Source organism: the organism of the source record quoted next, unplaced genomic scaffold (genome assembly GCF_019419815.1).
Source record: "Pyrus x bretschneideri cultivar Hongxiangsu unplaced genomic scaffold, Pyrus_bretschneideri_v1 Contig45, whole genome shotgun sequence".
NCBI classification, from domain to species: Eukaryota; Viridiplantae; Streptophyta; class Magnoliopsida; order Rosales; family Rosaceae; genus Pyrus; species Pyrus x bretschneideri.
In genome coordinates this window covers 3771386-3786680 of record NW_025999779.1, presented here as the reverse complement: position 1 = coordinate 3786680, position 15295 = coordinate 3771386, and the positions used below count along the sequence as shown (strand labels likewise).

The 15295-nt window shown below is 35.2% G+C and overlaps 1 long non-coding RNA gene across 4 annotated transcripts; it reads left to right on the top strand.

Annotated features, from left to right (window-relative positions):
• The first annotated feature begins 2163 nt into the window (after positions 1–2163).
• LOC103933681 lies at positions 2164–6407 on the top strand. Of its 4 annotated transcripts, none has more exons than XR_007251979.1 (5): positions 2164–2575; positions 3360–3449; positions 3957–3987; positions 4108–4176; positions 5251–6407. It is a non-coding gene; the product is annotated as an uncharacterized LOC103933681 (long non-coding RNA). The 4 variants fall into 4 exon arrangements; XR_001951900.2 differs by having other exon boundaries at positions 2170–2575; positions 3329–3449; XR_001951899.2 differs by lacking the exon at positions 2164–2575 and adding an exon at positions 2585–3213 and having other exon boundaries at positions 3329–3449.
• Positions 6408–15295: the final 8888 nt, after the last annotated feature.

The window sequence follows — 15295 nt, the reverse complement described above, 5'->3', positions numbered from 1 at the left end:
TCCCTAATTTTAAAAACAAAAATAAAAATTGTCCATACATACAAAGTGTGTGGGGATATACGAGCAATAATAATAATAATCAAGTATCTATGTAAAGCTAATTTGCGTATATATGTATTTTTTATTTTATAGAAACCGCCAATTGTTTTAAATTTTTGCTTAGCGCCTATTTTTTTGTTTTTTAGTTTTTTTTTTCCGGGGCTTGTAGAAGAACGTTGTAATTATTTATTCTATTAAGATGAGCACACACTTTGTGTGTGTGAACAATTTCATTTTGTTTTTTGTTTTTTTTATTAAGGAATGTGATTACACTACAAGAAAAATGAGCTTTGGGTACAAAATAAAGGGCACAATTGAGAATTTTGTGTCAGTTTGACCACCAAAAAGCTTAAACAATTCCCATTCCATAGAGGGCACCATCTATTGTGCCCAATGTTAAAAAAAGCAGACACAAAACAGTAATGGGCACGGAAATCGTGTCGAGTGGGATCACATGACAACTTTTTTACTGAAAATGGGCACAAAAAATATTTTGTGTCTATAAAAATTATTTGTCAAAGGCACTATATGTTCTCTCTCGTTTGTCTTTACCTCCACTTGCACACCAATAATTAAAATTTATAAAATTGTGGTAAATAATGGTATGAAGCTGTTTATTACCGTGCAATATTTTAGCCTCAAAATAAGTTAGCAATAATGTTGTTCAAATTTGTTTTTCCCGAAAGCTGAACCTCAGATCTCTCACTTACAAGTAAAGAAGAATACCACTACACCATAGTACTAAGTGGCATGTTTTAGATTTACAAAGGATCATTTCCAGGTGCAATGAATGTTTATTAGATTCGTATCTTTTTGAATTGCTTTTTGGATTGTTATCTTCTTGCAGATTTGTTTTTTATACTTGGTGATATGGTTTTTGGTTTTAAAGTCCTACCTGCAGTGACACATAACCAACAATTGTGCCCTTAGGGTTGGTCTCTGTGCAAAAGTTAGTTGGTCTTCAGATAGACAAATGAGTTAATAATTGTAGATTCCTTTTTATGACACTAATGATAGAAATTGTGTCCACTAAATATTAATAAATAATAAATCACTCTACTTCTCATTGGGTCTTCAAATAGAGAATATATTTTAATAATTATAAATTCCTCTTTTCTGACACAAATGTTAGAAATTGTGTCCAGTAAATATTAATAAATAATAAATACTCTATAGCAAAAGAATATGTTGGCACAATTATGGATTTGTGCCTTTATTCTACTATAAAACGTCCACACACTCCCTTACTAATTTGTATATGGAAATTAAGAAGGTTGCTTCATACACATATGTTTCTTTTGAATTTGAGCAAGTTCTACATCATTGACAATGGCGGACAGGCGACGTCGTGGAGTTAGAATTGGAACTGAATCTCCAGCATCACATTCGTATATTGCTTCCAACATTACAACAGAAAATTCCACAACGAATCCTCCAGTTCAACGTCCACGACAACCTGTTAATGCCAGGCGCATGCCTCGTCCTTTTAATAATCAGTACATTCTTACTACTTTTGTTGATGGTCGCCTTGGCTACGCATTACCCTTCAATAACGGATGCGTACGCGCACCTCAAGGACGTGTATTGCCAGCATGGGCAAACCCAGGTAGGACAGAACAATATCCTGTCAATTTGGTTTCTGCTGAAACAACAACTGAACAGTCTACCAATTCTGTCGTTATTATTGAAGAACCACGCACTTATCAAGCACAAATTCGTCCTAGAGGTCTGTCTGTCCCACAGTTGAGCTCACGAAATATGCAGAATGTTACCGTTGAGATTTTAAGCAGCGATGACGAGGACAATTAATATATTTTGTATTATGTTATATTTCACTGGTGTACTATGAAAATATAACTATCGTATGCTATGCTGGACTCCTCTTGGGTCCTTTTATCAACTTATGTCGTATTCCAATATAATAATGTTTTCTTTCTAATTAGCCCTTGTAGATTTACTCCTAGTATATATTTTTTTAGGTTATAATTATGTTTCTCGTCCGCTTCATACCGCAGAATTCAGTGAATTCACAGCGTGGCAACACAAAGGTTATGAGACATTATATATACTAAAACCCAGTTGGGTTCCGGCACTGTTCAGCAATAGTAAAAAGACGGAAATGCCCCTGATTTTTTGTTTGCTTAGCCGTTTTGCTGCAGCTTTGCACAGTTAAATATCTGTTATGCCCCTGATTGCCACGCGTTGATCATCCTTTGTCTGTGTGGTTTGATTCCGTCACAGCGAATGCACGACGTTTCCCTTCTAGCCCACGCGTCCATCATCGATGGCCCTTTCAGTTCGACTTCATCCCAATTTCGCTTCTCTCGCCATTCTCACCTTTTGGGTATTTTGGAACCTAGGTTTTTTTCTCTCTCGCATTGCCGTTTTACTTGCTGTTTAGCGTTGCCATCTTTCTCCAGATCGGCAGGCCGATAGAACCCGGCAAGGTCAGCATGTAGTTCTATGGAAGTACCGCCTGTGATCTCAGCCATCTCAGCCATGCTCGCGCCGCCGTCAATTTCGTTGTTTTGTTCAGGTTCGCACATTCAATCTCATTATTTGCATGTTTAATTTAATATTCATGCAATTAATTGTGCTTTCAATTAGTGTGGAAGTTGATATGTTTGATTTTGTGCATGTACTTTATTTTTTCTATTTTCTGTTAGAAATTAATTTACTTTTCCTTGGAAATCGTTGAGCTCCTAGAAGTTTTTGCCTTTTTTCTTAATTTGATCGAAATCCATTTCTTACCCACATAACCTAGAGTCTCCTGATGAGTTTTTCGTCGTTCTCAGTGTGTCTGATTTAATTTAATTTTTTTTTTTTCGATTTACAGATGGATTTTGTGTTTAAATTTTCTTTTTATAATTTTGGGGGTTTTGTTTATGTGCTCGGATGCTGTGTGTGGCTGTCTGATTTCGTTCTTTTTTTGCTTTCAGCAAACGCTGGTGTTCTTATTTTGGGGTTTTGCTGAGGGTATATAATTTGTTGAAATATTTAGTTTTTAATACATTAACAATTTTGCTGGGTCAGTTTTTGTTACCGACTGTTTTTTTTTTTTTTTTTTTTTAACTTTCGATCTCCTTCTATTTGAGTGGTATGCTGGTATACAATTTATTGTCCTAAATTCACAATCTTACACTTCACAAATTTCACTGCTCAACCTATACTCAGGTAATCAGTTCAAAGTTGGACTATTTTAATCCTTTCAGTTTTTAGACTCTATAATGTTAAATCCAGTGTTTTATTTTGATTCTACATTCATTTTGATTTTACTTTTGACTTTCAGTCTACGTTCATTTTGATTGAGTTGTTTTAAGGATTTTGTGGGAGGACTCCCTTTGGAATTGCCGAATGCTGTTATTTGTCGGGTGGATGCCTTGGACGTAGAGTTAATTCCTACTAAAAAGGTATAGAAGCTTAGCTAGACCTTGATTATCATGTAAGGAAATAAATAACTATGAAAGTAGCTTCACTATGGTCTGTAGTCATCTGCCACACCTTTGCATGACTCTTATATACCTTTGAAATTGAATTTGGGTTTTGATTATTTCAATTAGTTTCTCTTGTTTATATTTCAAGGTCAGCCGGTTTTGTATTTAGCATCAATCAATTGCTTTTTTCTTGGTGAGTAGCTAAACGTTTACACTTTCAGTTTAACAGAAAATGATAAATTGTAGCAAACCCATAAACTTATTTCGTGACTATCACAATATTCTTTCAATATTCTATGTTTTGCTTACAATTCTGTTCTCTCTAGGATGTTTAAGTGCATTTTTGGTTTTTAAGTTTCACCGCCAAATACCGACTGTGTGATTGTGTTTTCTAACCCCTATGTTCTCAATAATGTTAATGTTTTTTGATACCCTTTTTACATCTTTCAAACACAATGTTTAATACAATTTTCAAATCCGCAGTCATTTCGAACTCGGATTCAGCCAGCCTGTGGTAAGCCTTTATTTTTCAATTGCTTTCATTTGTTTATATGTGAATCAATAACTTTTTGGCAAATAATGAATGTCGCAATTGCTGATAAATTGATTCTTTGTTTAAAAACTTGAACTGTAGATCTGTGCAAAATATCCATATATGGATCAGTGCCATGGACTCTTCTCAACCTATGGACCTCAAATCTCAGTGCGTCTTCCATCATTTCTCCAACCTCACTATATATGGAACTATTACATTTGCAATCATATTAATTCCTTGAACACAATATTTATATTTCTCTGTAACCTGCTAATTTTGGAATATATTATCGTTTCCTTACTGGTACATGAAAATGAAAATATAAAAATACAACCGGTTTAAGAAGCTAATCTCTTTTAATGTTCTTGGTTGCCTACAATAATTTTTAGTTATGTGAACTAGAAACCATGTGTGATTTAACTTGCAAAGTTTCTCTTATCACCCCTCTGGATAGTTTTGTGAACGAAAATAAGCATGTCTCTGTTTGTCTTTGAGTTTTCTCTAATTAAAAGTCGGAACAATGTCAAAACAAGTAGAAAATCCGTTTCTCTACAAAAGAGGCAGTTGTCACTGGTAATCTAGGGAAAATAATTCAGTCAAAGATGAAAATAAAATTATTAAAGTAAATAATAAACCTTATATAATTTGTTTCTAATCTTTGAATAATTATTGTTGTGTCATCCTGAGAGCACGATTGGTGCAGCTCAAATGGATCTGTACCAGAGCATCTTGCGCAGTAGTATGGTGGCTCTGCAGCTCACAACACTCTGTTCTTATTTTATTTTTGGGTTAGAGCATGCATATATTATCAGTTGCTAGATGTCATGATCAATCCCTATATTATATGTGAAATAAAAAAAGAAGGAACACTCTATAACTCTAATCAGATGTCCACTGAAAAGAAAACAAATCACATTATAGACCAATACGTGTTAAAATTGTGTTGAAATAGAAAGATGAATAGAATGTTTCTGATAGAGATTACCCATGATAACAAAATGGTCAGACACTATTTAATTGTTGTCAAGGTTGGATCTTTGTCTTAGTGAATAACAGTACATCTTATATCAGGGAAAAACACTAAGATCTGATACACTATCAATTTCGTGTGACAGGAGAAATAAAAGCTTTAGAACGCACTCCTTTTTTTTTTTTTTTTTTTTTTCATGTTTCAGTTTGTTTTTCAAATCAGTTGTCGATGCTATATGCTTTTTACTAACATATGTTTTTTGTTTTTAATAGTATACGAACATAAAAAAAAGCCTCCAAACCTCCAAAGACAGTAGCAAGATCTTTGTTGATGGTAAGCTATTATTCTCTGAGATCTGTTTCTTTTTGTTTATTTCACATGTGTGGCTATTTATTGAAATTTGATTTGTCAAGAACTGGAGATGGTCTCGATTTTAAGGTTAAAATTGAATCATCCATGATTTTAAAATAATGGTATTTTTATTAAACCTATAACGATGGACGTGTAGGTTATACATGCGGATTGTCACATTATTGTAGTTCTCAATTGATTTATGGTAGGTAGTTCTCAATTGATTTATGGTATGTGTGTGATTTTAGATTGTAATGTATCACAAATTTGTGGCATGAAAATTGATATTTGTAGACTTACCCTTTATTTTTTGGCTGTGATGGGGGAAAGGAAAATAAAATTTCAAAGATTGATACTTTTATGTGATTTCTTGGCTCTTTTTTTCATATGATTTTCATTGTATGTGTGCCAGTGTATGTCTCTTCTTGAAAAATGCATGTTGAAAATGGGAGAATTTTGGACATTGACATGTTTAGAAGTCAGGTTTTCTGAATGAAGATACTCTTATGATTTGTTTGTAATTTGTTTTGCAAATGGGTAGGAATGTCATTCTAAAAGGATATTGGCAGGAGGGGGTGGAATGTCATTCTAAGATATATATATATATCAGCAGCAAGGGTGTGGAAGCTCACACGCTCAGATTTCAACGCGTTTCGAAGGTGGAAATGACAAGAATGTGCAGTGTGGACCTCCAATTTCTAGTGCTATGATGCATGAGGACTGCCAAAGTGAGAATACTGGTTAGTTGTCATCAAGCAGCCCTTGTAGATGTGTATTTTGTTTATATATTGCTAGTTTAACCATTAGTACGTTTGACTTGGGGATACAAGCTTGGATATGTTATATTTTGTTGTATATAGAGAATCCCGGGTATGTCCAGCATAGGATAACATGTATTTTTTGGTTTAACATTTGGATGGGTTGTATTGTTAGGTTGCATGAATTGGTCTTAGCCGAGAACATGGGTTATGTAATATATTGACTTCACTATGTTAGTGCTAATGTTGATTTATGTTTAGTTTGTAATGGATGATTTGTAAGTTTCTAAATTTAGGTGGAAATTAGGTTCTATGAGCAACCTGATGATTTTCATGTTTAAATAAAAATATCCAATTATGCCACAAATTTTTATTTGTGCTGGAGTTTTATTGTATTTATTAAAATATAATAGTGGCACAATTTTAAAGTTGTGCCCTTGCTTTAACATTTATACAGCAATCTAAGCCTTTAAAATAGCAATTGTGCCCATCTTACACCATACATTCAGTAGCCTTTATTAGAGGTAAGACACAATAAGGGTTGTATTTGTGCTTAGCTTTGGGCACAAAACATCATATTGTGTGCTATAAGTAATGGTGACGCCCATAGAGGGCACAGATACAAACTTAGTTGCTGCACTGTTGCTATTGGTCTATGAGCACAAATGTTGGTGCTTTTTGGCCTCAAAAGGCACATATAATTTTTTGTGTGCAGTGCTCATTTTTTTTGTAGTGTTAGTTTTTAAAATTGTAAAACAAAGTATGAGACAATGATGATGAGACAGCTTATCTTAGTAAGGGTATATTTTTGTCATAGGAAAAATAGGTATATGATTGTTGTGACATCCCACATCGCCCAGGGGACTGATCCTTATATGTATATTCCATCTCTACCTAGCACGAGGCCTTTTGGGAGCTCACTGGCTTCGGGTTCCGTAGGAACTCCGAAGTTAATCGAGTAGCGCGCGAGAGCATTCCCAGGATGGGTGACCCATCGGGAAGTTCTCGAGTGAGTTCCCAGAAACAAAACCGTGAGGGCGTGGTCGGGGCCCAAAGCGGACAATATCGTGCTACGGTGGTGGAGCGGGCCCGGAAAGTGGTGCGCCCCGGGCCGGGATGTGACAATTTGGTATCAGAGCCTAACCCTGGTCGCGTGTGTGCCGACGAGGACGTCGGGCCCCTAAGGGGGATGGATTGTGACATCCCACATCGCCCAGGGGACTGATCCTTATATGTATATTCCATCTCTACCTAGCACGAGGCCTTTTGGGAGCTCACTGGCTTCAGGTTCCGTAGGAACTCCGAAGTTAATCGAGTAGCGCGCGAGAGCATTCCCAGGATGGGTGACCCATCGGGAAGTTCTCGTGTGAGTTCCCAGAAAAAAAAACCGTGAAGGCGTGGTCGGGGTCCAAAGCGGACAATATCGTGCTACGGTGGTGAAGCGGGCCCGGAAAGTGGTGCGCCCCGGGCCGGGATGTGATAATTGTCATTTTCTCAAAGAATGAGTAAAATAGGAAAAATAGGGATATAATTGACAAAATTTAAGCCTCTTCAACTGACCACCTCTTCCCACGTTCTCCTCAAGCGCAACCATTTCAGTTCATTCATACTATCCAAAAAACATCATGATTTCACTTACCTGTATGAAAAACTGATGGTGGGATAATTTCTCTTAATAAGTGCATATTTTTTATCTTATGTAAATATTTTGATATAAAATTACTATTTTGCCCTCATTATGTAAATATTATGTATCAAAGGTGAGGGCAAAATAGGAAAAAACGGGGAAAAAGTTCAAAAGATATAACATTACTATTTGGCCCTCCTCATGTCAACATTGTGTATTCAAAAGTAACGGCAAAATTGGAAGAAAAGGGGGCAAAAAATTGGCAAGCCCTCTTCTCTTAATAGAATAGATAATCCACAATGTTCAAGAACATGTTGTATTACTGAACATAAATAACAACGCGCAATGATATTTTTAAATAATAAAAAAAACCGGTTTACAATGGGAACATGCACGTAATCATACTAATTTTTAGCAACGCAATACTTGAACATTGTGAAATAAAGCTTATGGTATATAACACCGTGCATTCCATATGTCAAAGCATGTTTTTCACAAGAGAAAAAATACACTTGTTTTTAATGTTGTTTTATCCTATTTTTCTTGTAGTGTGGATGTTCTCAACAATATATACGGATAAATTTAAATAAATACCTATATGTATGTGTGTGAAGACTTATGAGTTGAAAGATTATCAGTTGTGAATTTATGTATGGCATATCAAAGCCGTCTTAAAAGACCTACTATAACTGTATAAGTATATAATTTGTTAGGAAAAAGACCCATAAATTGCATTAGTCCACAAAATTTTTAATATCTGACAGCCGATTTCTCACGGGTTGAGTTCATATATATAATATGCAAAGAAAATTAATAAAACTCGAAGCAGAACTAACAACTGAGGAAGGCAGCATTTCGAAGACTTGAAGTCAGTCAAACGAGTGGCAAAGACTGCAAATCCATCATAAAGTATTTATGTGCAAGTCTTGGTGATCAACGGTTTACCTGATCTGCCACGGTAGTAGTCCCCAGCAGCAAAATAGAAAAGTTTCAACATATATTTATATACACAGTAGGCCCGCGTTGACGCGAGAATGTGAAAAAGATTATAAGTATGTACGTAAGTTGTTTAAAATATTGTTGCCCTTATTTTACCGATGTACTCCAAAACAATGGTAGCGTTTTGGTTGGTAGCTAAGCTATATTTATAGAAAACAACAGGTTAACCTTTTACATCTAAAGAGTTGTTTAAAATATAGTTGCTTCTCTTTTGAAGGAGGATTTACACTTGTTTTTGTGACGATATTCAATACTATTGCACTATTGAGATTCATTCAATTTTTTTTCTTTGGGTCCTTTGTTACAAATCAGATCAACCTGTTGAAATGTACAAGTCTGAGGTTGAAGATTATCAGATAATATGGTTGCAGAAGGTAGAGAGAGAAGTTAAGAGAGAGAGAGAGAATTGAGACATGCTTCTGATATTTTTCACAATTATGAATACAACAGTAATCTTTCCTTTTATACTAGTTACATTGCTTACTCTCTAAGTAATCTATCTCTCAACAAACATAACTAACTCAACAACCATATTACCTAATCTACTGACACATGGCAGCATCTTGATCCTTGATTGCAATTTGATCCTTGTCATCCTCACATCCCCCCTCAATCTCATGCTTGTTAGAACCTAGCATGAGATTGGAACAGTGTTCTTAAAACAATGACATAGACAAACCTTTGGTCAATATATCAACAAACTGTGCTTTTGAAGAAACATGATGCACAACTAAATCACCTTTAATCACCCTTTCTCGAATGAAATGGTAGTCTATTTCGATATGTTTTACTCTGGAATGAAACATTGGATTTGATGACAGTGCTATAACACTAATATTATCACAAAGCATCAAAGATCACATAAAAGTTGTCCAATCCATGATAATTCTACGGCTTCTATAGCTAAAGCTCAATACTTAGCCTCAGTGGAGGATCGAGATACTGTTTGTTGTTTCGTAGAAACCCAAGAGATTGGACTAGACCCAAGATAAACTATGTAACCAGAAGTAGACCTTCGATCATTAGGGTCTCCTACCCAATCTACATCACTATATGCTTGCAGAGATAGCTTGCTAGGTTGAACATGTATGCCATAATCAAGTGTACCACTAAGATACCTGAGGATTCTTTTGACTGCTAAAACATAGGATTCTTTTGACTGCACAAACTAACAACAATGATTGACTACAAATGCAATATTTGTCCCGGTGAAGGTCAAATACCGCAAGGCACCCACTACACTCCTATATGGATTTGGACTATCATATGGTGCTCTATCTTCTTTTAACAATTTGTGATATGGAAGGCAATGTGTAGCACATGGTTTGGAATTGCTCATATCCACTTTAACCATTAAATCCTTGATACATACATTTGCTAATATACAAATAAACCATTAGAATGATAGGTAATTTGCAATCCCAGAAAATAGTTTAACTGGCCCAAATCCTTCATGTCAAATGTTTTTGTCAACTCTTTTATGACAGCAGCAATATCAGAGGAATTACTCCCGGTAAGAATGATATCATCAACATATAGCAAGAGAACACCAATACCAAGAGAGGTATGTTTCATAAACAAAGATGGATCTGCAAGTGAAGCCTGAAACCCCAAACCTGGTAAGAAACTGGTGAACTTTTCATTCCAGGCTCTTAAAGCATGTTTAAGTCCATACAAAGATGTTTGAAGACTGCATACAAAGTTAGATGGATTATTGGCATTGAAAAAACCAAGTGGTTGTGTCATATAGACATCTTCAGTTAAATCACCACGTAAAAAAGTTTTTTTTTTTTTTTAATTTTTTTTACATCAAGCTGCCTTAAAGACCAATTGAACTGCAAGTGCTAAAGTAAGTCTAACAGTGGTTGTCTTGACAATTGGGCTGAATGTTTCACTATAATCAATGTCTTCCTCTTGACTATACCCCCTCTGGCAACAAAACCTGGCTTTATACATTGCTATAGAGCAATTTGGATGTTTCTTAATTTTATAGACCCATTTACATCCAACCAAGTTTTTACCAAATGGAAATGGAACAAAATACCAAGTATGTTGAGCATGTAAAGCATTAGTTTCATCTTGCATAGTTGCCTTCCATTCTTTTGCCTTACTAGTATATTTGAATGATGTTGGTTCTCCAATTGAATTCTCATAAGCTGAAATAGAAGCTACAAAGGCTTTCTTCTTGATAATACCACTTTTGGACCTTGTTTGCATTGGATGTAAACTCACAGATGGTAGAGGAAGAGCAATTTTCAGACTTTCAAGTTGAAAATCAGGATCCACAGGAACTGGAGACTGTGTAGATGCTGAAGAACCTGAGATACTATCACTTGATGAGCTCAAAGACTCTAAGGCACTAGATAAAGGGTCTCGGACAAAATGGAATTGAATAACTATGAAGCTCTAGGTGGTGAATTCAAAGACTCTAAGACACTAGCTGGTTCAGTGAAAGACTTTGAAGCTCTATTGGGTTGATTTGATGGTGTAGATACATAAGATAGAGATGTTGTATGAGAGATAATGACATTTTGACTTGTGACTACTGATGCAACAGATGGTGGTGTGGAAGGTGCCAAAGTTGAAGACACTGTTGATTTTGAAACTAACATTTTGTAAGGAAAATTAGTTTCATCAGAGAGAACATGTCTTGAGACATAAAACCTGCCTGAAATTGGATTGAAATAAATATACTCTTTGTATTGACCTACATATCTTAAGAAAACACATTGAACAATTTTGGACTGAAGTTTGTTTGTGTTATAAGTTTTAACAATGGGAGACAACTACAACAAAATACTTTTAAATGTGCCAAGACATGAGGTTTACCAAATAAATAGGTGTATGGAGAATTTCATAGATAAGGTGTGAAAAGGCATTCTATTAATTAAGTACACAGAACTTGGCCTGCATGAAATCAAAACTGGGAAGGTAATTTTGCAGTACTCAGTAAGGTCAATGCAATTTCAACAATGTACATGTACTTTCTTTCAGCATAGCCATTTTGCTCAGATGTATTTAGACATGATCTTTAGTGTATAATTCCCTTGTCTAGTGAGAAGTTTTTGAACCTAGTGCTGCAATATTCACCCACCACCATCACTTTGAAGGATTTTAATATTAGGGATGTAATTAGTAGATTTTTATAATTCAAGGACTGATTTTTCTAGGGAAAAAAAAATAGTTTAGGGACCTAATTTTCACTCAAGTGATAATTCAGGGACTAAATTGACAGTTCACGCTGTATTTATTTATCTAAAGATCATATGTCAATAAAAAAGTTGCATTGCCAATATGATGCATGCATGTTCTGCAGTACTGCTGGGTTAAAGGCTGGTTTGGGATTGCTGAAATTATTTAAAAGCAGCTTTTTGAAAAAGTTGGGATTAAAATTGTGTCTGGTAAATGAAAGAAAAAATTGCTTTTTGTAAAAATCATGGGCTAAATACAGCATAAAGCAGAAGCAGCTCTACCCCTGCTTCTAAAAACAACGCTTTTTTTTTTACAGCACATCAACCCCAAACTAACCCTATGTGGTATATGATTTTATTGTCATACAATTGCACACAAAGTACCTAAATTATTCCTTAATGACAACTTAAGATTTTGGACCCCCAGCTATATCGATATCTAAAAGCCTCATCTTTTATGAAAACACTGGGAATACTGTAAACAATTAGGGTGGGATGTAAATACTTAAGTGCAACTTCATTCAAGATTTACAAAAAAAGTTTTATGATCATTATTCTTTTATGAATCTTAAGTAGTGTTTAAATAGAAAATTTCATGTAATTAACTCATTGCAAGGTTTCTTAACCTATATAACGTGAGACAACAAATTAACTCTATGAGAAAATACTTATACATACGTTTGTTTCTACAACTCTACTCTAGTTAATTAGACTATTTGCATCCAATTCTCCTCTCCTGTTCAACCCTATTCTTTTGATCATTGCGGGAGGAGGATATATAAGGACACACACACACAAAGTTTCGAACTTGTGCCTTTTTTCAACATGTGGAAATAAACGTATCATTAGACTGTCTAATTAGTTGGCAGGTCGCCTTAGAAATAAACCCAATTATTTTTGTTTCTTTTTTTCATTGTTTTTTTTTTTTTTTTTTTTTTTTTGAACTGCATGCTAGTATATTTGTTCATTTCTCGAGTTAGCACAATATACAACAGTATGTATTCGATCAGCAGCCGAAGAACAAACAAGTTATTATAAAATATAAAACTACATGTGCTGCAATCCATATGAAACTAACATTAAATTGTTTTGCTTCTCGATCGTCTAGAATCCGTACATAATGGAAATAATGAGAGGCAAGTGATACTTTTGGAGTTATATATATCTTCTTTGTTGGTTAATATTAGTATCACGCGGAAATAAAGGAATCAAACCCTAACAGCGGTCGGTGATCGAAGTTCCAACTCCAACAGCTGATCGAAAACGAGTACTGCAGTGATCACTGATGCATGTTCGGGCAAGGAGCCAAACGACAGTACCCGAGACAAAAACAAAACTCAAGCAATATTTTTTGCCAAAACCAAATCGCGTTATGACTTATGACCAGAGAACAAATAGAACAAGTGATCATTCGGAATAAATTCAAATGATGAATTATTATGAAAATTGTCATATATATGCCACTTTTAGGCCATATATATTGCATATATATGATTTTTGTTTCACAAGAATGTTTATAATACCAAAATAAATACTTTTGTGGTGAATTATGCATAATCATCACGTGGTCATTATGATAATTATATTATTCATCTTCACAGAAGTTTCTATTTCTTGTTTGTTTTCTTCTCTATTTTTATTTTCATTTTTTGCAACTTGCAAGGTGAACAGAACTTGACTATGAAAAAAGTGAACTGTATGTGATTTAAAATTAACTTCTAGCTAGTTTGAGTGATCATGGTGGAAATCGATCATAGTAATTACAATGATCGACTAGGTAATTAAATATTATTGGGGCAGTGAAAGTCGTCTAAGATAATAATGACGCAATTGCGATCGCCTAAAAAATAATAATAATGTTTTCAAGTTTGTTCCCAGACTTTTTTTTTTTTTAAAGAAATAGAATGGTATTTCATTCAACATCATAAACAAATATAGAGTGTGTCATTTGGGTACACTAATGCTTTAGTGACCAAGAAATTGATCTGGAGTAAATCCACACAATCAAACAAATTATAGTAAACCCCATCTACGGCTACCACAAGCACAAACCTACAAAAAATAGCACCAGTACAATTTGTCACATAACGATAGACGCAAAAAAAACATATACTGGTAACCATGCACAGCAGCCATCGCAAAAAAATGTGGCCACATAAAGTCATTGCAGTAGAGTGGGACTACATTCGTCATTGTTGAAAGACAAGACCATATAACGTTGCTCAAGGTAGAGACTACATCCAGCCAACGCATACGCGCAACCACAAACAAACTACATACTACTCTAAGAATGGAACCACTAGTCCATTCATTTCAGTAATAAAGACACCCTAACCAAGACCATGCACCTTCACCACACTTGTAAACTTTGTTGCGTCCACAAGTCAGGGCACAGCCAGATTAGGTCGCATAAGACGGTAGAGTTCCCTGATATTGGTAGCACAAGGTTGTGGTGACGTCAAATTTGAAAGCCTAAGGTGCCAGAGTCACCTTATTTGTTTGAACAAGAAAACGACATTGCCAAATTTGAACACACTAGACAGCGCCACTGGCGAATATAAGCGTGTAAGGCAAAGCAACCACCAAATTGGTCGAGTAGGGCGTCAACGCCATGAAAACAAGCTAATATAAGTGGACCCAACTCACCAACAGTCGTGACACGGTGACACTTACCCTAACCACAAATCTAGACCCAAATCAAGGAATGGACTTTTAGAGGAGCATAGCTTAGATCTGGGTAGAGGCTCAAATCCATGGGAAACCTATTCACAAAATGGTGGGAGAGAAAAAGGGGAAAGGAGAGGAAATCTTGTGCAAAACTAAGAAAGAGGGTAGGGTGGCGCATGGAAGGGGTGGCTTAGGGGGCATCAGGTTGGCCAAATGTGGTTCCTTCTTAGCCATTTTCTTAGAGTCCAACTCGTCAGTTGCAATAATTGATTTAAATTGAACGGCTTGATTTCAAAACATTCAAAGATAGTTAATTAAACTAACCAATAAATTTAAATTATAAACTTAAAATTAATAAAGTATTGAGGGCGCTATGTTTGACCCTTCGGTTGAAGATGATATATAAGTATGACATGACACTGTTCATCTAAAAATAATTTTTCAAAGAGCTATAATCCTGGACGGGCCAAGACATCTATCTCACCCTCGTGTTCGCCTTACATGAGTTGTTCAATTTTGTTGTCGCATGATCAATCCATATAAGGCTCATCATGGGGTTTAGTTAACAATTTTTTTACCACGAATGTGACATTAAATGTATCATGTCACTACAAAGACCAAAAAAAAAAAAAAAAAAAAAAAAAGAACTTCTCCCTTAATTATATTAGTTTATCTTTTGACAAATATACTAATAATAACGCAACAGCCGGGAATATGGGCGTGG